Source organism: Sciurus vulgaris (assembly GCF_902686455.1).
Source record: "Sciurus vulgaris genome assembly, chromosome: 1".
NCBI classification, from domain to species: domain Eukaryota; kingdom Metazoa; phylum Chordata; class Mammalia; order Rodentia; family Sciuridae; genus Sciurus; species Sciurus vulgaris.
Window position 1 is genome coordinate 197,297,969 of NC_136461.1, and position 23,777 is coordinate 197,321,745.

Consider the following 23,777-nt stretch of genomic DNA (forward strand, 5'->3'; position numbering starts at 1 on the left):
GATGAGCTTCGTTCAGGTGTGAGTTACAGCACAGCTGCCTGTGAGGTCAATGCTAAGGAACCAGCTATACATACTGTAAGGTGCTGCTAGACAAATGTCGCATAAAGCAAAGTTGGGTTTGGATGGGCTGAAGAAAATGTCATGACCAGAGGCCCCCAGGAAAGCAAGGCTGATTCAGGATCCACAGCAGTTCCACAGAACGTAACTGCCATGAACAAGGAGAACGGATTGCATGTCTTTGTGTGTACATGTTTGTGTGTTTATGTGGACGTTTACACACACACACAGGGATACATCTTCTCATTAAGCCACTGTTGAGTATTTCTGTTGCTTGGTATTACAAGTTAGTCTATTTAATAAGATAATTCACCATTGCAGAAAGAGTTGAGTGAAATCCAAACATCTAGGTAAGCTTCGGGAGCTTTCTTGTAATTCTAGCTGGTAGTGATCCTTATCCGCCTTAGCCACCCCCTCCCCTGCCCAGGTTTGAGCCAATGTCTTCCCTTGCTCTCCTTAGCTGCTGTACCGACTGAGCTCACACCTCACCGACTTGATTCTGATACAACCTTACATCTCACAGAGCTGAGTATCACAGCGTAGCTGGATGTGACTTTGGTATGGTTCTAAATTAGCCATTATCTTGGTTTTGCCATATTTGTACTGTGTTTGGTGGATGCATTTAGTTTTTGCTGCAGAGGGAGAGATGCTATGCAGGCTTGAGGAGGTCTCCTTCAGGACCCCTCCACACGGGCTGGGACACTGAGGTGCAGTAACTGCCAGGCTGTCAGGAGGCCCTGCTTCCTCTTTAGGACTGTGCCCCACCTTGTCCTTGACCCCTAGGCCACGTCACCTATCTGGCATGTTTAGAAGAACATAAAAGTTCCTTGCAGGCTTCAGAGGCTGAGGTGTATGTGATTTCCCAGGAGGAGGCCTCCTCAGCCTTCATGACCTGCAAATTCCCTGCCTCCTGTGGGGACAGTTGGTTACCGCAAGGTGTCTGGGTGCTCTGGGACCTCTGTCACTTGAACAAATTCCTTCTGGGACCTTGGTAGCCAGTGGAGCGAGAGGAAGCACTGAGGCTGAAGAAGAGTGGCAGCTGGCCACCGTCCCAGGTAAACACGCTTTGTCATTGTGAATTATTTATGCACTGTGTGGAGGCTGGACGGGCTCCTTGGCCTGCTTGTTAATAAGCAGCTACGGGTCTTGCCTGGCCTGACTCCCTGGGGGCTGGGGGTGCGTGGAGAAGAGAGGAGGAGGCTGTTTTCTTTTGCTCAGGGTCCCTGGGTAGGAACCTGCAGCGACTCCCTGCCTTCTCCAGGTGTAAGTCCCAGCTCCACAGCTGTCCTTGCTAAGAGGCGCTCCAGGCCTCCTTTTTGGGTTGAGTTCCTACCCTGGCCTTTGTTCAGTCAGATCACTTCCTCACTCTCCTCTGCCAGTGACAGAGAACATCTGCTTCCAGACGTTCGCTTGCGCTCTTCCCTGTACCTGGACCCCTTCCCTATCAGCACCCTTGAAGACAGCTCAGCTGTGGCCCCTCCGTGTGTCTGCCCCACTCACCCCCTGGAAGACCTGGTCCCTCACTCCTTGGGCTCACACAGCTCTCTGCATCCCACGTAGCTGTATGGCCTCAGTCCTGCACCCCAGCTGCACCCCTTGCTGAGGAATCTGTGTTTCCTCAAATAAACCACAGGGACAATGGATGAGAGTCTCCCTTAAAGCTGTGTGGTGTGCGCCAAACACACGGCCAGACTTATGTGGTGCCAGGTACCACGAATCACACAGCAGACGCTGGTTCTTATGACGCTGATTGCTATTAACGTGGCTCTGAGTGCACTCTGCTGTAATCACTTTTTTCTAAGCCTTATGGTCAATAGATGCTGACCCGCTGGAATACAGGGGTGATCATCTCACCCATGCCCGAGTCTTTGGCCTCTAGCCCAGTGTCTGGCACTTAGTGCTCAACCAAGTACACATCCAGTAGCAGCACACATCAAACAACATGTGTGGGGGCTGGCTGTCCACCACACTGTCTTGTAAGCTGAGTTTTTAATGAGTAGCCCTGTGATGGCTATTACCAGAGTCCCATTTTACAGGTGAGGAAAATGAGGAACAGAGGGGTGAAATAACTGGTACCAAGTTACATATCTAGTGAGAAGCAGAAATGAGATTCAAACCCAGAGAAAGTCGAACTTCAATTTGTCCTGCTGCCTCTCTTGTGACAATTGTGGCCCAGAATGTGTGGGTAACAGTAAGTTCCTGGGGCGAGGGGTGTTTAGTGAATGTTGAATTAGTGCTTTGGTCTTTGTGTGTTTCGATCACCAGGAGGCAGGTGAGTCGCACAGATCAGCTACTAAAGAGGATATCTAAAAAACTTCCAGGTGTCTCCAGTGCTGTGTATCTTCTACTGAGCTAGCCTGATCGAGACCAGCTATTACGTTTCTGCAGCTGGGGAGCAGCCTGTGTCTGCAGCCTCTTGGTATCCATCTTCCCTGTCAGCTGCTCGACCTCAGCTCCCTACCTAGAATGCTCCGTCCCTCTCTCTGCACCAGGATCCTTTCTGGGAAATTCCTCTCGACCTTTGGACCTTTGAGTCCAATTCATACTGACCCTCCTTTGGGAAATCCTCCCCAACTGCACCCCATTTCCTGCTCTCCCAAGTGGAGCACACAGTTCCCATATGCACACATGCTCATGACACAGGGGTGAGTGGAAGGGTTTTAGTGACAGTCACGTGGCATGCAGTCTGTCTCTGACACCGGTGCAAGTGTCCATGTGAACTTCCGTTTCCCCATCTGCAAAATGGTGCTGGTCAGAGTCCCCACCTGGTGGGGCTTTTGTGAGGACCGAGTGGAGGAGTGCCCAGAGAGCCCCTCAGGTATGAACATAGCAACCGTCGCATACTACGCGGGCAGCTTGTGTTTCCAGAAGGTGAGTGCTCCCTACCCGGTATCATCCTTGTGTCTCCAGTGCTTACTGGAGTGCTTGGCACACAGCAGGTGTTCAGTACCTGAAAATTAAACTGCAGTCAACAGAGCAAACATTTGTGAGCACTGCTGCGTAGGAGGTGCTGGGTGTGCAAACAGGGAGGGCAGCCGAAAGGGTGGATGTACAGAAAGGTAGTCCAGGAGGGAGGAAGGAGTGACCGCATGAAGCCACCAGTGTCGTTCATTACGGCATTCACGGCGTGCGGCTCTGAAGAGACAGGTCGATAAAATGCACTTCTGGTCCCTTAAGGAAAATGATGAGGCGTGTAAAACATACAGCGTGGACAGGTGCCTGCTGTTCCAGAGGGATGAGTGGCGTGGGGCCGGGCGTGCAGGAGAGAGCCCGCGGGCGGCAGAGCAGTGTATCAGGAGCAGGGGCAGGAAGCTGGGCGGGGGCTCCTGCCTTCTGCTGGGGAGACCCCGCTCCCATCCTCCCAGCCCGTCCCCGCCTCCGGGAGCCCTTCTTGGAAAGCCGCCTCCTCATCACGCTAGCATGTCACTCCACTCATTTCTCTTCCTGTGCTAACTATGATCTAGAGCAGGGACAGAAAAGCAGGCATCGCTTCCCGGATGCCGACCGGACGCCTCACTCTGCGATCCTCAATCATTCTTTCATGAACCTTCCCGGAACTCCTGGGGGCAGTCTTATTACCCGCCTTTTGCAGACCATAAAAGAGGTTTCAGGCAGGCAATGCCTTTGCCCAGGGTCATCAGCTGGGAACAGGAACTGGACTTGGATTCCAGGGCCAACTGCCGCCCACACCCATGGTGCTTTCATGGTACCAGGAGAAGCCAGGTAGGCAAGGAAGGAAATGGAATGACTAGTTCACTGCCCCAGGCACCTTCAGCAAGGAGTAAGTGATTTCCCTAGTTCCGGTCCACTGTTCCGCCAACATTTGGCTGCTGAAAGCTGGGCGGCAGGAACGGGCTTCTCCCTAACTCAGCAGCACCACCTGCAGGGCCTGAGGGGACACTGCAAGTACGGCCAGGACCTGCCGGCGGTCTCAGCTGGAGCTGCAGGCAGGAGGGAACCCAGGGAAAGGGACCTGAGACAGCATCCAGTGACCTTTCTGAAAAAGGAGCACAGGGAGACCTAGAAAGGAACTTACTCAAAGTCACAAAGTTAGCGACGCCAGGTCAGAAGATGTGCTCCTGACTCCCAGTTCAGTACCTCATTCCCTCCCTCTTTCCCTTTCATCTTTCTTTCTCCTCCTCTTCCCTCGCCTCCTCTCCCTCTCCCTCCTTCTGCTTCCTCTTGTTCTTCCTCCTCCTCCTCCTAATCCTCCCTCTCCTGTCCATTCAACAACCTTTCCTTACGCAGGGAATAGATCTTGGGCATGCTCTTCTTTGTGGGATATAAATATTGGTAACTAAAGTTTGCTTTCTGGGATCATTGTTGCACTGATTGTCACCCACAGGGTCCTTCATAATTGCCACCGAGATTTTACCAGGTGTTGGCACCATGCTCATCTGGCATCTCAGTTGCTCCTCACAGATGAGGACACTAAGGTTTAGGGAGTTTTAGGACCCTGTGTACATGGTTCAGTGAGCTGTGGAGCTGGGATTCGAACTCAGATCCTTCTGACCCCAGAGCCGGAGAGCTTAATCACCATATTATATTTATCCTTCAAAGGATGACTCAAGAATTTTGCTCCTATTTTAAATACTTTTATTTCCTTTCTAAGAGTGGAGTGGACTCTCAAATGTATTGCTTCTTAAATCCTTAGAGTTATTTTGAGCTTCTGCTGCATACCAGGTCCTGTGCTAGGTGCCAGGGACAGAGAAGAGAATGTAACTGTGACAGGAGCCCATGGTCTTGTAGGTGTAAGTGTGACCTAAGGCAAACAGAAACTCTACACGATTCCAGGGAGCTCCTGCCACAGTGCTGCTGGCAGAGACGACACCTCCTGACCTCTGCAATGCACTGCCTGGGCGAGTGTATATGGTGTCCCTGACTGAGTGGGATGCAGACATGGGTCAGGGCAAAGAGGTGAGGGAAAGGAACAATCGCTTCTTTCTCTGCAGGGCAGGGGGATGTCATGGAAAAGGGCACAGGGGCTGCCAACGCTGTAAAGACTTGGATTTCCTGTTCTTCTCAAGACTGTTGCAAATTTTAAGGAAATGTGTTTCTATATTTTGACCTGAAGGGCAGGAAATCTATTTCAGTTTCCATTTCTGCAATGGAAATGCATTTCTTTTAAGTTCCCAGGAATCTTGCACTTGTTCTCTTTTTTGGGGGGTCAATGGGTAGTTTCTCTTTTTTTGGGGTGGTTTGTTCCTGAAACTATAGCACAGCAACAGCAGGTGGCATGTCCCAAACTGGAGGATCAAATGTGGGTGGCCTGCAGTTGCATAAGGAATTTCTCTGCTAAAACCCGAGGGAAGTCCTCAGGAAATGGAGCCCATCACACAGACAGCTAGCGTGGAAGAAGGCAGGTGCCATGTGCGGAAGTTTCCCCAGCACCCGCTGGCTCTCACCTTTTCCCTAGACATCTATCCTCCCAGCCAGGAACACTAGGTGTGTGTGCAAATTTTACTTTGTTTAACTTATAGTAGAAAATGAGAGATTTTTTTCAATTTCCAAATATAAAATGGTTGTACAACAACTACGGCTCCTGCTCGCTGCACACCCTGAGGATACTGATTCAGACCTGGGCAGGGAGGGTGTGGTCCTCAGTGACAATCTCAGCACTGGATGTGCTGGTTACTAGAAGGGTGAGCAGGATGTGCAGATGTAATGGAAAGAAGCCAAGAGGCAAAAGTAAGTCCTGCTCCCAGCCCCCCAGGGGCTCTTGATCTGCTTGCTGGGGGCTCTGCACCTGCAGCCTCCCTTTTTGGAACAAGCCCTGGGGACCAAGGGTGGTCACGGAGCAGAATGTCATCTCCAGGTGGAAGACAAGGTTCATGTGGTTCCCCTTGACGTCCCAGCAAGGGGACACCCCAGCAGTATGCAGAGGCAGAGAACTGAGGGCAAGCGTCCTCTCCTCTGGTCTGCCCAGGGAGAAGTTGCTAATCAGCCCCTTGATTTCTCATGGATTTAAAGTATGATATTTATTTTCTTTGCCAAGTTGTGGACTTAATAAGATAATCTTGTTACTATGGAAAAAAGGGTTCTGAGAGTCAAGTCATGATCCTAGAAATCATGGGACACCCGTCTTTGTTACACTGGAGGAGTTCTCTTTGTCATTACAGAGTTAATGCCATAAACTGGGAATCTTGATGTCTGTGTGCTGGGCTGCCCCAGCCAGCTGTGACAGGGTCCCTGGCAAGTCACATCCCCTTCCTTATGGGGGCCTCACCTGCAGAACGCAGGGCAGGACAGATGTGCACCGGGATCCGACCAGCTCTGAGTCTTTGGGGCTTTGGGTTTTTTCGTTGTTACTTTCATTCACAGCATACTATTGAACTTCTAAATAGAGAACCCTTGGCCCAGGGTGAGCTGGTTCCAGATCCACTTGTCACTGGGTGACAACTCCTTTCTGGCTGCATCCTGCCAGAGGGAGGCACTGGCAGGGAGCTCAGAGGGCAACGGGAAGGAGAGACCAGCATACTTCTCCTTCCTTCTGCCTTTGGTGGTGTCTCTGGCAGAGATACATCTCTGCCTTGTCTCTAGCTCCTGCCATGGCTCCAGTTGCCCAAGGGTGACCGCGGGTCTTGGGTTGCCACCATCTGCCTCCTCCTTGTCTCACCAGCTCACCAGTGACAACAGCTTCCTGCTCCATCTGCCTCTGGGTGGCCTGGCCATTTTCTGGTTATCTTCTCAGCCTTCCCATCTTTCCCATTCTTCACATTAATTTCCCCTTGTTTCAAATACTTGGAGTGGCTTCTGTTTACTTGGCTGGATTTCGGCTGATGCACTTAAACTTTTATTGGTTTTACTCATGACAGCCAGCAGTAAAGATGCCGATGATAAGGTTGGTGATTGTAGACCCTTATTTGGTGTATAGCTTCACATATTACAAAGCTTTCACTTGAGTTCTGTAATTTGAGTTTCACAATCATGGAATGACGTAAGAAAGGCATTATCATTAATTCCATTTTGTGGAAGAGGAAATGACTTCCCTCAGCTCACACAGCTGGTGCGTCTTGATAGAGTAGAACCTGAACCACAGGTCAGGGGAGGCTCAGTTATCCACTGCTGCGTAACAAATGACCCTAATACTTAGTGGTGTGAGACGGCATCATTGACTGTTGGGAAATGGTCCCCAAATGCACTGATGTTTCTCCTCTCACACATGTTCAGGGCCGATTGCTCACCCAGAGCTTGAGGCAGGGGTCCTGCCTGGGTGGTCTTTAGAACAGTTGGAGCTGGGGTCAGACTGTGGTGATGAGGAGGAAGGTGGCTGACTGGCATGTGTGTGTCCACCACTGAACGACAGCCTCCAGGGACTGGGCAAGGCCAGGAGGGTGCAGCGTAAGTGTATTTGTACTGGCATCCACCATAGGAAAGACCCCTGTGTCTGCCTCTCCATCCACATTCTCCACTGAATGTCCAGTGTGCAGCCCTGCTAGCAGGTGGAGAGGATCCCTACCTTGGACGGGCTTCCGTGCTATTAGGAAGAAGCATATTTTAAATTCTCAAGTCCCTGGGGTCTCCAGTGTTTGGAGAGGATCAGGGTCACAATATCCATGACACCCTTCATTTCATCAGTCATCGATAAACAGCTCTCTGCATTTTGTGCGTACCCTGCCCGTGTCTCACACAGCCATCTCAGATCCCTTCCCGAGGATCTCACCCCAGGTATTTCTGGAAGTCCCGGGGGGTGGCTCGTGTGTAGAAGTGGACTCTACCCTTCCATCTTCCACGTAGTGTTTACTCCGCTCCTTCCCAGCCCCGCCTTGTGCTTTGATGTCCATAGCTAAGCTTTGGAGGTTCCTTCCAGGCTGGCATGGCTGGTGTCTGAGTTGGGCTCCCGTCTCCATCCAGTGGAGTATTGTATTCCACAATGACTCAAAGAGAATGTTTCTCTCTTTTTGTATCTTGTCAGCTTACATTTGCTCCAAAGCCAGGTCACCTTGCTTTTCAGTAACTCATGGAGGTTTTAATAAAATAACTGTTTTCGTTTTCTTCGGTTTCAGCTTCTACTCTCACAGGTTCTGGTACAAGCTCCAAGGCAGGGCTAAAGAAGTATATCAGGAAACTTCTGAGCCATTCACTCAAGTGTTCCCTGTGCTTTCCATTGTTGCCTATCCTGCCCCAGTGGAACGGTGACCCACGGGAGCACTGTCCTTTGGGATGATGCCTTCAATAGTGTGGGGAAGAGACCATTGGTGGAGACTGCATTATTGCTGTGTAACAAAAGACCCCAACACTCAAGTGGCTTCAAAGAGCATACTTCAGCATCTCACAGTCTTTTTGGAGCAGCAACCCAGGAGGGGCTTAGCAGGGTCCTGGCCCAGGTTCTCTGCTCTCTCACGAAGCTGCCTTCATCTTAAGGTTCACTCATGTTGCTGCTGGTAGGTTTCAGTTCTTTCTGGTTGATATGCTGTGGGCTGGAAAGTTCCCCCGTTCCTTCCACATGGGCCTCTCTACAGAGCGTTTCACAGCATGGCGCTGGCTTCATGAGGAGCAAGTGAATAAGCAGGGAGAATGCAAAGAAGACTCAAGTCATGGTCTCTTATAACCTGATATTGGTGAGGATGTCCTATCACTTTTGCCAAATTGTTTCTAATTAATTCCATTTGGCAAAAGCGATTGGATTCCTTCTTCAATGGTTCATGAAAATATTTTCTTGGTGGGTCCTCCCTGTATACCCTCCCGGTAAACTCTAAGGGGTTTGAAAATGAGGACAAATTCAGCTTAAACGGTCTCTCTCAAAAAGAGATATATACTTCCTTATGAGAAAACATGGTGACCTTCCTGAGCGATAGTTTCATTCAAAGACATTGAATTGAAAAGTTAAAATATATGACCAGCAAATATTTAAAAAACATCCTAATGCAAAAATAAGTGTTGATGCATTATGGAATTAAATGCAAATGTTCCAAGAATTTCTAAAATAAAACACATGACTGCAGAAAAACTGTTCGGTGTGGTGAGGTTCAGCCGTGCCTGGGGCTACGTCGCTCCTCCTTCTTGTGGTGGACAGGGAGTGTATGCGGCATCATCCTCTGCTGGTGAGGGATTCTGATAGAAAAGTATGAGGCACCGTTGCTAGAGTTGAAGTGGAGACCACACTGTGTGTTGGACCTGCTTCAGGCCCCTATCACCCCTACCTCCTGGTGTTCATGCCACTGTAGAGTCCTCTCTCTGATTGCCCGCAGGAGCTGTGACTTGCTCCAAATGAACAGACGATGGCAAAGGCAATGGGATGTCACTCACATCATTAGATAACACTGTATCAGACTTGGTCTTATCAGAGGCTTTCCTTGTGGGCTAGATGAAGCAAGAATCTAGATGGGAGAAGGAAGCCCACATGACAAAGAACTGCAGGTGGGACCTAAGAAGTGAAGGTGACCTCTAGCTGGCAAAACCCAGGACCCTCTGGGAGACAGCCATAAGGGACTAAACTGCCAACTTGGGAGCCAGTTCATTCCCAGTTGAGTCTCCAGGTGAATATGCAGCCTACCTGGTGAGATCTTAAGTAGAGACTCCAGGTAAGCATGCTTGTACTCCTGACCTGCAGAAGCTCAGGAAATCACTGCTGTGTTAAGCCTCGGTTTGTGGTATGTGCTGCACAGGAAGAGAAAAGAATGAATATACCTTCCAGAAGGCACGTGTGACATCTAAAAAACATTTTGAGGTGCAACCAATTGGACCATATAATTTTGTATACAAATTGTCTTTTTTAGGTTCCAAATATTTATAAAACCTTCCCAAGAATAAAGCTCTCAAGACCAAGTTGAACAAGTCTTGGTGGAAACCAAGGTCTGCCAGAGCCATCTTAGCCAGGATATAAAACACACAACATCTGCAGAGCTGAGTCAAGGGAGGTGAGACGCATGGCTCCGAGGAGCGGGGGACACGTGGATCAAGTCACTCGGCGGATGCTTTGCCTCAACTCTGGGTTTGTGAGGGTCATGCAGGAAGAGGGTGGTGGAATGCTCAGATTTACTTTTTGCCTTTAAGTTTGTGAGTTAGAAGGGAAAGGACAGCGGGCAGTTGATACTAAGTAGACACAAGAACAGCTCCCCCTGGCCCCCCGGAGTTGAAGGTATTTGTCTCTGAGATGTTAGACAGTTGACTGCAGGGTCTTATGGGACTCCCATCCTACTCCAGGACGCTAAGTAGAGTAGGGGTGCTGAATTTAAAGAGTGCCCCAAACCTGGAAATCAAGATAGAGTTTTAATGAAATATTTAAAAATTAAAAAATCATGACAAACAACAATGAACAAGTTATCAATATTTTAAAGAGGGAACAGGATCCCCTTTTGGTCCTGATCCTGGCCCTGACTGTATGCCCAGGGAGGTGTACCAGTGCTTAGACCCCAATCTGTGAATAATGGCCACACAACCACGGGCACCCTGCGTATGCTATGCTGCAGGTCTTCTGCCTGGAACTTTACAGGTAAATGGAAGTTTTGGTTTTGATTGGAAAACGTCACAAAAGACTTACCTGGTAGTTGGTCTTTTTGAGAGAAAGATCTGCTTTGTATTCAGGGCTTTATTCTTTTTAGGCTTGGTTTATATTTTATTAGTCTTAGGTTGGGTCTTTCCCAATAGAGACCCCAGGTAGGGACTTAAGTGCCAGCAGTTAATTTGGAGGTGACTCTAGTAGAGGAGTGCAAAAAGGAGCCAAGTGAAGGGAGGGAGCCACCTGTAAGGGTACATGACAGAGTTGGTGGACACCATGGGCACCGGGGACTTAATCGTGCTGAGGACCCCTAGAGAGACAATATGAGTCCATCTCAGAATTACCCAACTTGGGGGCGAGGCAACTTGGGTATTGATCTAGTATTTCTACTCCTTCATTAGTTGAGGGTCACTCTTGGAAGCATGAGCTTCCCTCCTGTCCAGAGAGAGGGTCAAGTACATTCCTGTGGTGGACAAAGACCTCAGGATAAGAGGTCTTGGAGGAAGAAAGTAGAGGAGTGTGTGGGAGCTGTCACCAAACTGCAGGTGAGTTGAGAGATGGACTGATGGGACAAGGGCAGGACACTGGCATGCATGAAGTATGGGGGTATGCCCATAGGGAACAGTACACTAGAACAGGACATGCTCTTCAAAGCACATGGAGTGACCAGGTCAAGATATACCAGAAGACTCAAAGGTACTGTGGATTCAGGGGAGACACATGTATGTCTCCAGCATGGGTTCCAGGTTTTGGCCTCTCTTTGTTGGGTGCCTTTAACCAGTGGGATGCTGGACCCATGGATGAACAGGCAACAGTGACAAGATGAGGGATGTATAAGGAAGGACTCCGGGGGGGAACCACCAGCTGCACGGTGACTCTTGGTGTATTCCTGCAGCTACTGCATCCTTTGCTGAAGAGTAACAAATACCCTCTGTGTAAAACCCGGCAGGCGGTAGAGACGGAGCGACAATGAACTTGCTTGGTCTGGAACAGAGGGCATTGGTCAGACCGAGCGAGAGAAAATGCAGACTGAGCTTCCTAACTCAGATCATGGGCATGATCGACGTTATTAATGGCTACATGCTGGACACTGCTGTGGACTTCACGTGCTTGACCTCACTGAATGCTCACAACAACTCCCTGGAGAGGTATTGGACTTGGAGAGGGTAAGTGATTTACCCATGTCCTGAAACAGTGAGGACAGAACTACAATTTGTAGCTAGCACACCCTAAGAACTTGGGGGTGACGTCTATAAAATGACTGCTAAGGGTGCATATGCGCCTGAAATGGTTTGCAGAAAGAAAGATGAGAGGTGAACTGGTTGAGGTCTTGGGTATAAAATCAAATGCTAATGTGAAGAGGGTGTCACTACATTTCAGGCTGTGTTGGGCAGATGCCACGTGCCTGTGTGTGCAGGGCAGTCTGCGTGTGCCATGTGGTTGGAGAAGCAGCTGTGGGCTACCCCCATGCCCTGACATTCCAAAGTGGGTCCGGACTTTCCCACGGACAGCCATTCTGTGCTGAGCAGGAGGCTCTGGAGCTGTGGTGTCCAGGGACTCAGGCGACTGATATGCTTATTTTGGGCCCCACCCTTTGCTGGCTGTTTGACTGCAGGCAAGGGACTTAGTCACCAGGAAACCTACTTTTCTCATCTGTAAATGAGGATAATGAGACCTGACTCTTGCCTTCCTCACAGGTAGGGCAGGAAGTTTCCTGAGAGCACCCCACGGGGCCTTTTGATGTGCTTTAAAGAATCCTTCTTAATTGCCAGGCCAGGCACTTGAGCAGCTGGGCGAAAGTTTTATGACCCAAGATTCCCACAGCCCATAATCTACCTGCTCCAGAAGCCCTCAGAGGGTTTCAGTGATAGATTTGGTGGGCAAAGCTTCTGCCAGTGGAAATCTCTCAGAGCCTGAGTCACCTAACAGGTGGCTTCCCTGGGGGTGCTTTGGCCAGCGCTACATGTATTTACGTAGTATTTCCTGAGAGTTCCTGTGAGCACATGGCAATTTCTCCCTCCTCCTTGAACCTGTCCATAGCAGTAATTTCTGGAGCTGTGGACTGTTGTTGACCTTTGAGAACAGCGCTCGTCACTTCTGTGACAACCTGGAAGTGCCTTGTCCCTCTGGGCCCAGTGTTTGGAAGGGTGAAGTGAATATTGGGCTTGACACCAGCACAGAAGCTTCCTGAAGTGTTTGCCTGCCTCCAGCCTGGCCGGCTCTCCATGTCCACCACACTGCAGTCTGGCAAACAGAGCACGCTGCTTCCTCCTGGGGACCCACCAGAGTCCCTGCATTGTCCACAGGATAAAACTGGAATGAGGAACTTGGCCTCCCAAGTCCTGGACCCCAACTCAGTCTGGCGGCACGTTTCCTCCCAGTCTGGTTGCAAGTTTGCTCCTCTTCACTTCCCTTCATCTGTCATTTAGCCAATTCTTTCACTGAAGCTTGTGTCAGCTCCTGTACGCCAAGTACTGTGGTAAGCTGTGCTCAGCTCCCGTAATACGATAATGCCCCTGCTCCCAGGAAGGCACAGCTTCTGACGAGCGCCGTGCTGTGGGAGATGGTGGGTCTGTAGGAGTCTGTTGGAGGGGAACACTTTTCCGCCTGGGGTGAGAGTAAGAAGCTCAGCCACTGAGGATGATTAGGATGCAGTGTGACAAAGAGCCAGCGCAGGAAATGGGAGTGAAGTACACAACCAGAGTGTTCCAGCAAGAAGGGCATAGATATGAGGGGGACCTGGGCATCAGTGGCACTTTATGGCTTGGGAAGAGGCTCAGTTCCTGAGCACCCTGGTGACCCTTGTTAAGAGGCCTGGACTTCATTGTGAAGGAAAAGGAATCCTGAGCCACATGGTCAATGTGGCCACCATGTCTTGGTTTGGCTCCTGGTCAGTTGCTCTGGGACTCCAGGCCTCTGCCAGGGACAGTATTGCTTTCTGAGCCTCTTCCCTTCCTCCCTCTTCCCCCAAGCTCCTCCTGCTATTGTTTACCCACATTTCATGGCCCCTTTAAACGCCACCTATTCTCTGATGCCTTCCTGAGTCCCAGTGTCAGCATTAGCTGCTCCTCTGGGTACCCAGAGTCTATTACTTGTAGGTTGCCTTCTATCACATTCGACCTCTATTTTACGTTAGCTGTGTTTGTCTGTCTCCTCAGGACTGTCTCCTCTGCGGTTCCCATGAGCACTCAGCATGCAGTACTTTGAGCCACGCCCCCCTTCCAGCTCCATTCCCACTGCTCATTAGTTTTGTGATCTCGACAAGTCACTTTATCTCTGAGACCTTGAGTTGTGTCATCTATAAAATGGGAGCAATGATTTTTATTGCATAGGATAATTGTGAGGATTAAGTCAAGTACCTAGTTAACACCCAATAAACGTTCGTTGCTTTCCTCCTTCCTTTGGTCTCTGGCTCAGAGAGATTGCTGCAACACCGGGCACAGCATCTCTGAGGGAGGGATGCTCACTTTTCCCATGGGCTGAGGGAAGTGCTGGGTGCCTGAACAAGACCCCCTCTGCACTGGTGCTGGGTGCCAGGCAGAGAGGCGGAACGCAAACACCCCTGCCTGGAGTCCTGGCTGTCACCGCAGGTGTTGCCACCCATTTTGATCCTTTCTTTGACATCTTTGGTGCAATACTCATGCTAATGTAAATAAAAAGAAAACGGTGGCAAGTAATTTGCAAAATATCAATGACATGAGGCGAGTGCCCTTGTACAGGACTATGCCTTCAACCAAGATGTGCTCCCAGGGAGAAGAGAAACCAGTCTACCAAGGAGCCTTTCCCCCTTTTCTACCTGACTCTGCTGGGCCTGGCCACAGAATCTGGACCATGAGTTACGAGGGTCTTTGTCACAGTGATGATCACCCCTATCATTACCATCATCATCCACAGCGCCTTCTCCTGCTCCCTCGCCTCCTCTTCCTTATCCCTGACTTTTGGATGGCGGGCAGGACAGATCCAACCTCCTTGTCCCTTACACCATCTGTACAGACCCAACCTGCAGGCACAGACAGCCTCTCAGGCCACTGCACTGCCTTCGTAGACACTCTCTTCTTACAGGAATCTGCAGGAGGCTGGCGGAGCAACCACTGTCATCGTAACTGATGAGCAAACCGAGGCCCAGGGGAGGTGGGCAGCTTGAAGGTGGGCTGAGGACTAGGGTGGGCATTGCAGGCTGGGGCAGAGACTCACGTTGTCTGCAGTGTAACCGTGCTCAACAGCCAAACAACTCAGTGAGCCTCAGGCCTCCCCTGGGGTCCCCGACATGGCAGCATCAGGGGCTTCAGGTTGTTCGAAGCAGAGGACAACCTAATTTTTTGGCACCCAGTCCTGGTTTCCTGTTGATATAATGTCACCACGAAGTTGAAGGAATTTTTTTAGAACCAGCGGAAGTCTGTTTCTTTTTCTACTTTCCTTCAGTTCTTGGAAGGTCCACTGTGTTTCCGCAACATATAAGTGGAATAAAGGTGGAAGGGGAACATGAAGAATAATGAGATGGGAGTTTGTCCTTGGGTGATAGGACTGGTATGACTTCTAGAATAGTCCACAGATGCCCCCGCCTTCCTGCCTTGGCTCATGGAGTTGTGAAATTGCTTCTGCTCATTTGTCCTCTACTGGAAGTGCTAGGGACAAGCCTTCTCTCCCTCATTCTCTGCTTTCCTCATGGAAGAGTAGAGATGCTGCTACGTCGGGGACCCCAGGGGAGGCCTGAGGCTCACTGAGTTGTTTGGCTGATGAGCACGGTTAACACTGCAGGCCTTCGTGGCTGTTCCTTCCTTTGGATTCTCACTGGTTCTCTGCACTTTTACTTTTCATGCTTAATTGCCCCCCACTCTCTGCAGGTGTCCTAGGAAAATTCTTGGCCAAAGAACAGAGGTGATTTTTTTTTTTTGCCAACTTTTTAATTAATTAAAACACACACATGCACACACACACACACACACACACACACACACACACACACACCATAAAACTAATGAGGCAGAGTGCGAAGTTTATAAGTCCAAGAGAATCTATCAGCAGGTGCCATTTCAACAAGTCCCTTTCATCTGCCACTCATAGAGACACTGAGATCCAATCAGCTCTCTGCTGGACAGAGTGACTCAGACTCTGAACAGTGAGCTTCGTTCCCTTCCCCGACACCTCCATTCTCACCCACCCCTCCTCTAGGAGGAAGAGACAAAGAGGCTTCTCCATGGTTCAGTTTCTGGGATGAAGCCTGCTCACTGCTAGCCTGGGGACAAGGTGACCTGCCTCTCTCTTTGATACTTGAGATAATTGACAACAGTGATGTTCAATTACTATTTCTTCTTTCTTTCTTCTTTGGGGTCCTGGGTGCTCAGTTTCTTCTGGTTTCTAATGGATTTACTGCACAGTAGCAGGCATGGAAAGGCTCATGATTCACAGCACGATATAAAGACTGACAAACATTTCCTCTTTCATTCCCTTCTCTTCGTTGTAACAGCCATAAATTATGTCTTGGCAACAAGGGAGCCCCAGCCTTGGGGAACTGTGTTCTCCTAGAAAGAGCTTGTCAAATCTCCATTTTCTCAAGGGGAGACTGGCATGTCATGTGGCTGACAGCCAAGATGCTCAGCCTTCAAGGCAGGGGCTGCAGTCCAGATGCGAATAGGGTGGGAGGCCCATTCTCCAGCTCCATGACCCATGATGCTCTATGGCAGGCTCCCTTGGGGGAAGTGGGTGGGGCCCAAAGGCACATTGTAGTCACCCAGGCTGCTTGGATTAGAATCCCTGGAGGTGAGCTGAGGCATTGAGGTTTACCTTTTGAAAAAGCTCACCAGTGATTCTTGTATATAGTAAATTATAAAGCTTATTCCTCAACATTTACATAAAGGGAATGTTTTAATCTCTACAGATAGTTTCTCCTGCCTGTTATCTAGTGGGAGTAAGTACTAGGTGGTGGGAACAGTACCTAGTACTGGTACTGGGGAGAAAAGTACTGGCACCTCGTGGGAGGAGAAGCATGAGAAATGGTCCTCACAGTCCCAGACCTCCTAAGAGCTGGTCTATTGTGCTTCCCTCCTTTAATCCTCATACCGCCATGGAGGGGCAGCAATCTAAATGGAACTCAAATGAAGAAAGGAGCTCGGAGAAGTTACCAAATAGGCGAGTGGCAAAGCCAGGATTTCAATGCAGTCTCACTAGGGCCCAAAGACCAATGTCTTTGTTCCTACCTGTGAACAGAACCCATTGGACCTATCAGCTTGTCCCAGCCCTGTGGTTACAGATTTGGGGCCCTCCTTCTCTGATGCCTCCAGACCAGAGGATGGGTGATAAGCACATTCTCCAATTGTCCTGCAACCCAGATTCAAGGGTCCTTTCTTCTTGACCCAAAGACTGTCCAACATTCCTCAAATTCTCCAGTGTTAACATCCAAATCAATCCCCCAGTTTACTCCTTGCAGAAATGGCCTACATGTAAAAATCTGATCCATATTCTGATTTTCAGCTTGGAAAATCAGTCACCATAATTAGAACTTCCACTGAGCCCTCCTTTCTCAGAATTCCTCCAAGGACCTGAGACCCCCAGGATTTAGAAACACTGAACTGTGGTTCCTTTATCACTTTCTTACTGTTCCTCCCATTGTCTGGTTCTCTTCAGCTGGGCAATAGTCTAAGAGGAAAAGTCTCCTTTAAGAGCCAAGTATACTAAGACCATATGAGCAGATGTGCTTGAAAGAGGCACTCATGATACAAGCAAAAGTTTAAGCAGGAGAAATTCTGGATATGTCACTCTGAGCTGATCTCCCTTCCCTATGTGATGTGACCCTAGGAGATATTCCTGTGAGTGGGACTGGGAAGGGTCCATTCTGTTGCAAGTCAGATTCATCAGGGGGAATCATGGTTGGCTCTGGGCACTGACTTAAGGGAAGAGCGCACACAGATTGGAAGGAAGGTATTAGAAGACATCAGCTGGCATAGTGAAGGAATTTGATGTTGTATATGAAGAGCTCCAAAATAAAACACACACAGAAAAACAAACTGAAAAACGCCGCATAACTTGGAATAGATATGGGAAAGAGGTAACTTTATTCTTTGTGGTCCCAAATGTCACCAATCACATATTAGTTAGATTAGGCTAGGTTGTGCTGCAAGAACAAAACGAACCACAAACATTTCAGTGGTTTCACACAATAATAGTTTATCTCTCACTCTGTCAAAGTATGATGGATATTGTGAGTTCTCTTTAAATTTTAGTGACACCATCTGGAACACATAGCATTTGAGGTCAGTATGACCTCAAATGAAGAGATAGAAGTGGCATATTGGTTTCAAGTTGCCTTAGCTTGGATGTGACTCATGTCACTTCCACTCATAATCCATCAGAACAAGTCAGATGTAAGACCGGGAAGTGTGGGTATCAGATTAATTCTTGGTGAGTGCCAATCAGTCATGGACTGAGATCTCTTCCTATTTATCATTACTTCTGTCGCACCATTGCTAAGCACTGTTCTACATTTTACAAATATGAAGTCATCAAGGCCTTGTAATAACACCATGAGGCAGTTATTTGTATCTCCATTTTTCAAATCAGGTTGCTGAAGTCCTGAGATGTTAAGTGAGTAGTCCAGAGTCTCTGCTCTAACCACTGTGCTATGCATGCCACCCTAGCCTGCTCATCAACACTGGTTTGGGGTGGTGTGTGGCTGGAATTGATGGAAATCATCAACTCATAGGGAAGCAGATAGGAAAAAAAGGCCCCGAGAGCCCTGGAGCCAACACCCTCTTTTACTCAGAAATGGCCAGGTTTCTGGGGAAACTGAGGCCCATGAAGAAAAGTGAGGTGTTCAAACTTTCCCAGCAAGGTCTGGGTGTCTACAAGGCAAAATGGGCCAGAAATCTTAACACTGGCAACAACAAAGGGGTTTTATTTTATTTTATTTTTTCCTTTTTTCTTTTGTGGTGCTAGGGATTGAACCCAGGGTCTCATGCTGGGCAAATGCTCTATCACTGAGCACACCCCAGTGACAAAGGGCTACCATTATGGAAATTTAAAAACATAGAAGTAGAGAGAATGCTTGAATGAACCCCAGGTGCCCAGCTTCAACAAGTGTCAATATCTGGCCCGTTTAACTTCACCTGTCACCTCCCAAGAATTTTAGGGTGGGAGTAGAGTTTTTAAAATGAGTCACAGACATTCTGATTTACACAGACACACACCAGGGTCCAAATTGTTGTGAGGGAGGATTCCGGGAGAAAATGAGACTTAGCCCAGTTCTCAGGAGAAGAACAGCAGCTGTGACCAGGGGAGGGTGCCATGTTTTCTGGAGAAGGTGGACACAGGTCTGTCTACCACTGGACAGGGTTCCTTTCCTTGAGAAATTCCAGAGTCTGCCAGACTTCTGCAGCTCCTGGTTGAAAACCACCTTGTGAAATGCTGTCTGCAACCAGGATGGGAAAGACCAAAACAAGGTGTACCTGTGGGTCGCCTAGTCACAGCCAAGCTTCTCCAAGGGCAGCCTCTTGCCTGCTGTGGGGTGCTGATGTCCCTGGAGTAACTCGAGTCCTTCTGCTCAACGTTTGCAAGTGGTGTGACTTGCCCAGCTGGCCAAGAGGGAAATGCCAGGCAAGATGAGCCTTATCAAGTGCCACAGGGTAACCCTCAGAATGCTCCTCACCTGGGCTCTCAAAGGAACGGCACCAAGGTGGAGGTGCCGTGGCCTTTCAGAAGGGCTGGCTGGAGGCTCTGGTGCACCATGGAATTCAGGAAATGTCTGCTGCTCCTGCTTCCAGGACTGGGCCTTCCCAGAAGGTCTGTCGCTCTCCACTGTGCCCAAAGGCCCCGTCAGCAGCCTGGGAGAGGAAGCTCTTTACCTGGGATCCAACACATGCTTCCTCCTCTTGAGGCCACGGGGGCACAAGCAGTGCCCATTCTCAGGTTTGGCAAGGGCAACCACCACTCCTGTAAGTTGCTGGCTCCCTGTGGCCGGCACCCTGCCTGGTTCCTGGCCCATGCTCCTGCTTGGAAGCAGGTCAAGTCTCGGAGCCTTTTTATGTGGTCTCTGGGCCAGGACAGACATTGGGCCTCCCTCTTCACTGTGACCCACCTCCTTTTCACTCCTTCCAGCTGCCCTGTGGCCCTCCCTCTTCAGAGAGCAGCCAGAGGATTCTTCTGTGCAGAACAGAGCACCACATACCCCTATTTAAAACTCTCTAGGCACTTTATTGAGCACTTAAAAGAAAGTTCATATCATCATCATGCTTTGCAATCTTGATGTTCAAAGTGGGGTTCACAGACTTGGGGGAACTGAGGGAGGGATGGTGAGGAGGCAGGCTTAGTTAAAAATGAGAATCTCAAAGCTGGGCATGTTGATGCACACCCGTAATCCCAGCCACTCAGGAGGCTGAGGCAGGGGGATCTCAAGACCAGCCTTGGCAACTTAATGAGACTCTGCCTCAAAGTTAAAATGAAAAAAGTTGGAGATGTAGCTTAGTAGTAGGGTAAATCCTACCTTGGGTTCAATCCCCTGTACTGCAAGAAAACAAAAAGGGAAAAAAAAAATAAATGCAGAATCTCAGCCCTCGCCCTCTGATTTGCTGCCAGAAGCTATGGTTTAACAGTTCTCAGTGTGAGAAGTCTGAAGGCCTATAAGGACTGTATGTTAGTCTTTCCGTTGCTGAGACAAAATACCTGAGGTTGTCAACTCATAAGGAAGAATGATTTGTTTTGGCATGTGGTTCCAGAGACATCAGTCCATGGTCAGTTGGCTCTACTACTTTTCTTCCTGTGGTGAGGCAGGATGTGTGTGGGTGTGACAGGGGTGTGTGGGAGGCAAGCTGCTCACCACATGGTGGCCAAGAAGCCAAGAGAGAAAAATGCCAGCACCCCAAAGTCCCCGTGAGGCCACACCTCCAATGACCTAACTTTCTTCCACTAGGCCCCACCTCCTAAAGGTTCTGCCACTTTCCAGTGGTGCCTTGGGCTGGGCACCCAGCCTTTAGCATAAGGGCCTGGGGGACATTTAAGGTCCAAACAAAGAAGGAAGCAAAAAGTAAAAGATCTGAATCATAGCAGGCCCAAATAGATGAACTATTAATTAGAATCACTTGGGGGAGATTTTACAACAGCAATGCCCAGCCCCTGGTCCCCGGGGATCCTGATTCAATCACTCTGACTAGCCCAGAGGGTGGATACTATCCGTTCCTGCTACAGTGTGGATGTGGTTGTTTGAGTGCGTCTCCCCAGGGTATGCTTGCTCCCTAGTGAGGTGACACTGGGTCCATTAAGAGGTGGGCCTAATGTGAAGTGATTAGAGACCTGGGGCCCTGCCCTTGAACCAGATTAATGTTGGTTTCTCAGAGTGAGTTGGTTCCTAAGAGAGTGGATCATTGTAAAGGAGCAAGCCTGGCCCCTGAATCCCTCCGGCTTCCTGTCTCACCATACTATTTCGCGCTCTGGCATGCATTTCCACCATGGTGTCGTGATGTCATCCCCCATGTTTTGACACAGCCAAGGGGGCCCTCACCAAAGGCCAAATTGATAGAGTTGTCTGATATTAGACCTTTAACTCCCCAAACTGTGAGCTAAGTAAAACTTTTTTCTTCATAAAATACCCAGCCTTAGGTATTTTGCTATTGCAACAGAGATCTGACAAATACAGTCCCACATTTGCAGTTGAGAAAGTCAAATTTCAGAGAGGTTATGTATGTTGTTCAAGGGTACCTGACTATGTGGAGCCTGGAATTGTTTGGATGCTTCATTTCTGACTGCAAGGGCAAGAGAAGTTGAGGGTATGAGCTCTATGTTCCAACTTGCTTGGATTTGAATTCCTGCTGCACCACATAGAAATTGGAAAAAATTATTTATCATCTGAGCTTTATTTTTCTTATATGGAAAATGAGGATAAAAAAATGACCTACATCATAGTGACGTCAAGAGGATTAAATGAGATAACGTGTTTAGAGTGGTGTTGCCAAGAGTTTAGTAAACATGATCTGCCACTATTATCCCTATTATTTCTTACTATCAGCTTTTGGTTCCTGTATACAATACAAACTCTGAACCCTCTGGCTTCTAGTGATTCCAGTGCACAATGGAACAGGCATGAGTTCTCAAGTCTGTCAGGTGATTTCATCAGTCATGGCGACTCTCCAACCCTCTGCTTTCCTTGTCTGTGACACGAGGACTCAAACACTCATCTTGGAGTGGGGGTGAACACGGGACATGATGTCAGATGCAAGTCTTGTTCCTATCAGGCCTCACTCTGCTGCATTGGACTGCAACTGACCCTTTAGAATGTGACCCATGTCCCTACCACCAAAGTGTGTCCCTTGAAGTTTCACCCCACTTTGAGCAGTTACTTTTAGAGACAGGTCCCTCAGAGGGCCGACGAGCTCCTTTCTCCTGACAGGAATATGACACTGGCATTCTAGGTAGAACTCACTCTTTTCTAAAGAGAAAGGAACTAGGAACCCTAAAGCAGAAAGCACCTGGAATGCCAGGTGCGATACCTTGGTCCCATCTGAGAGACAATGTGATGGCAGAGACTATGGGTTCCAGAGTCCCGCGACCTGGATGCACATGGTTTCCACCCCGTGCTAGCGGTGTGACTGCAGGCTAGTTACAGAATCTCTCTGTTCTTCATTTGGCTTGGCTGTAAACTGGGGCTCTGTCAATCATCTACCTTGCAGAGTGCTTGTAAGGGCTGACTGTATTCATAAGAGGAAGCACAGGGGATTGTGCTGAGCACGGGTCAATGGCTCCCTGATTCTTCTCTACTCACCTCCCTGCCCGCCGTTGAGCTGTGCTGTCTCTCTCCTCTGCTTCCACCTAACAGGACTCGCCATGTTCTATTTGTTCATCTGCCTTCCCTGTGAGCTCGTCTCAGTGTTCCTCGTGCCTAGCAGCAGAGCCTGACGCATGCTTGGAGCTTATTATTATTATTATTTTTACTATTTTTTGTCAGAAGGAATGAAAGAGCTCAGAGATGAGCTGATGTAAGCTAAAGACCTGTGGATTAGTGTTACGGGAATTAGACATGAGTCAGCCAGGCACACGGCCATTGCCTGGGGATGGCTGGTCCCCGGCCTGGAACAATCTTTATCCTCTCAGAGGGAGGCACCCGGAAACAGGAAGGGGTTGCTCAACAACTGTTCTGTGCCAGGGGCTTGACCTGTGCGCACCCCTCACTCAGGCCCGTGATGTCGGAACAATTCTTCACCAGAAAGAAAACACTCTGTCAGTCAATCAGGGAAGCCCGTGGGGTCTTGCTTTCCTCATCTGACTTTCTGTCCATACAGCTTCAGGCAGGGGAGGAGACGTTCAGTCTTTCAGAATCTCCAGAATGGAGCACGGGTCAGAAAAACAAAGCTTTTTCTTGTTAAAACTGACTTTGCTGCATTATGATGCAATCAGAGTCTGGTTTTTTTTGCCAAATTCTATGCAAGTCTCTTCCTGTGAGGAGGCTAGAGAAATCCTCCTCTTTGCAGGTATGCTTTCCTATGAACTTTAAAAAAATTTTTTTTATTTGCTCTAATTAGTTATACACAACAATAGAATGCATTTTGACACATCATACATACATGGAGTATAACTTCTCATTCGTCTGTTTGTACATGTTTGTACACAGGTCATGTAATCATATATGCGCATAGGGTGGTAAGGTCTGATTCATTCTACTATCATTCCTACCCTGAGACTCCCTTCCCTCTTCACTCCCCTCTGTCTAGTCCAGAATACCTTTATCCTGCCCCCCCCCCCCACCCACCGCGCTCCATTGTGAATTCGTATCTGCACATCAGAGAAAACATTCAGCCTTTGGTTCTTTGGGATTGGCTTATTTCACTTAGTATAATATTCTCCAGTTCCATCCATTTACTAGCAAATGCCATCATTTCATTCTTCCTTAAGGCTGAGTAATAATACTTCTTGTGCTTTAGGAGTCTTGTTAAGGAAGTCAGATCCTAGGCCAGCATGGTGAAGATTTGGGCCTACTTTTTCTATTATTAGGCGCAGGGTGTCTTTTCTAGTGTCTACGTCTTTGATCCACCTTGAGTTGATTTTTGTGCAGGGTGAGAGATAGGGGCCGAATTTCATTTTGCTGCATATGGATTTCCAGTTTTCCCAGCACCATTTGTTGAATAGGCTATCTTTTCCCCAGTGAATGTTTTTGGCACCTTTTTCTAGTAGGAGAAAAAGTATTTATGTGGGTTTGGGTTTGTCTCTGTGTCTTCCATTATGTACCATTGGTCTATGTGTCTGTTTTGGTGCCAATACCATGCTGTTTTTGTTACTATGGCTCTGTAGCAGAATTTAA

At 48.8% G+C, this 23,777-nt stretch overlaps 1 long non-coding RNA gene across 4 annotated transcripts in view; it reads left to right on the forward strand.

Annotated features, from left to right (window-relative positions):
• Positions 1-905: 905 nt before the first annotated feature.
• The window catches only part of LOC306669218, a 32,354-nt gene continuing 9,482 nt past the window's right edge, over positions 906-23,777 (forward strand). The window contains exons 1-3 of one of the 4 annotated variants that reach the window (XR_013766064.1): positions 2,944-3,313; positions 3,346-3,780; positions 8,064-9,581. This is a non-coding gene — a long non-coding RNA (uncharacterized lncRNA). The other 3 variants (XR_013766061.1, XR_013766062.1, XR_013766063.1) reach the window with 3 other exon arrangements.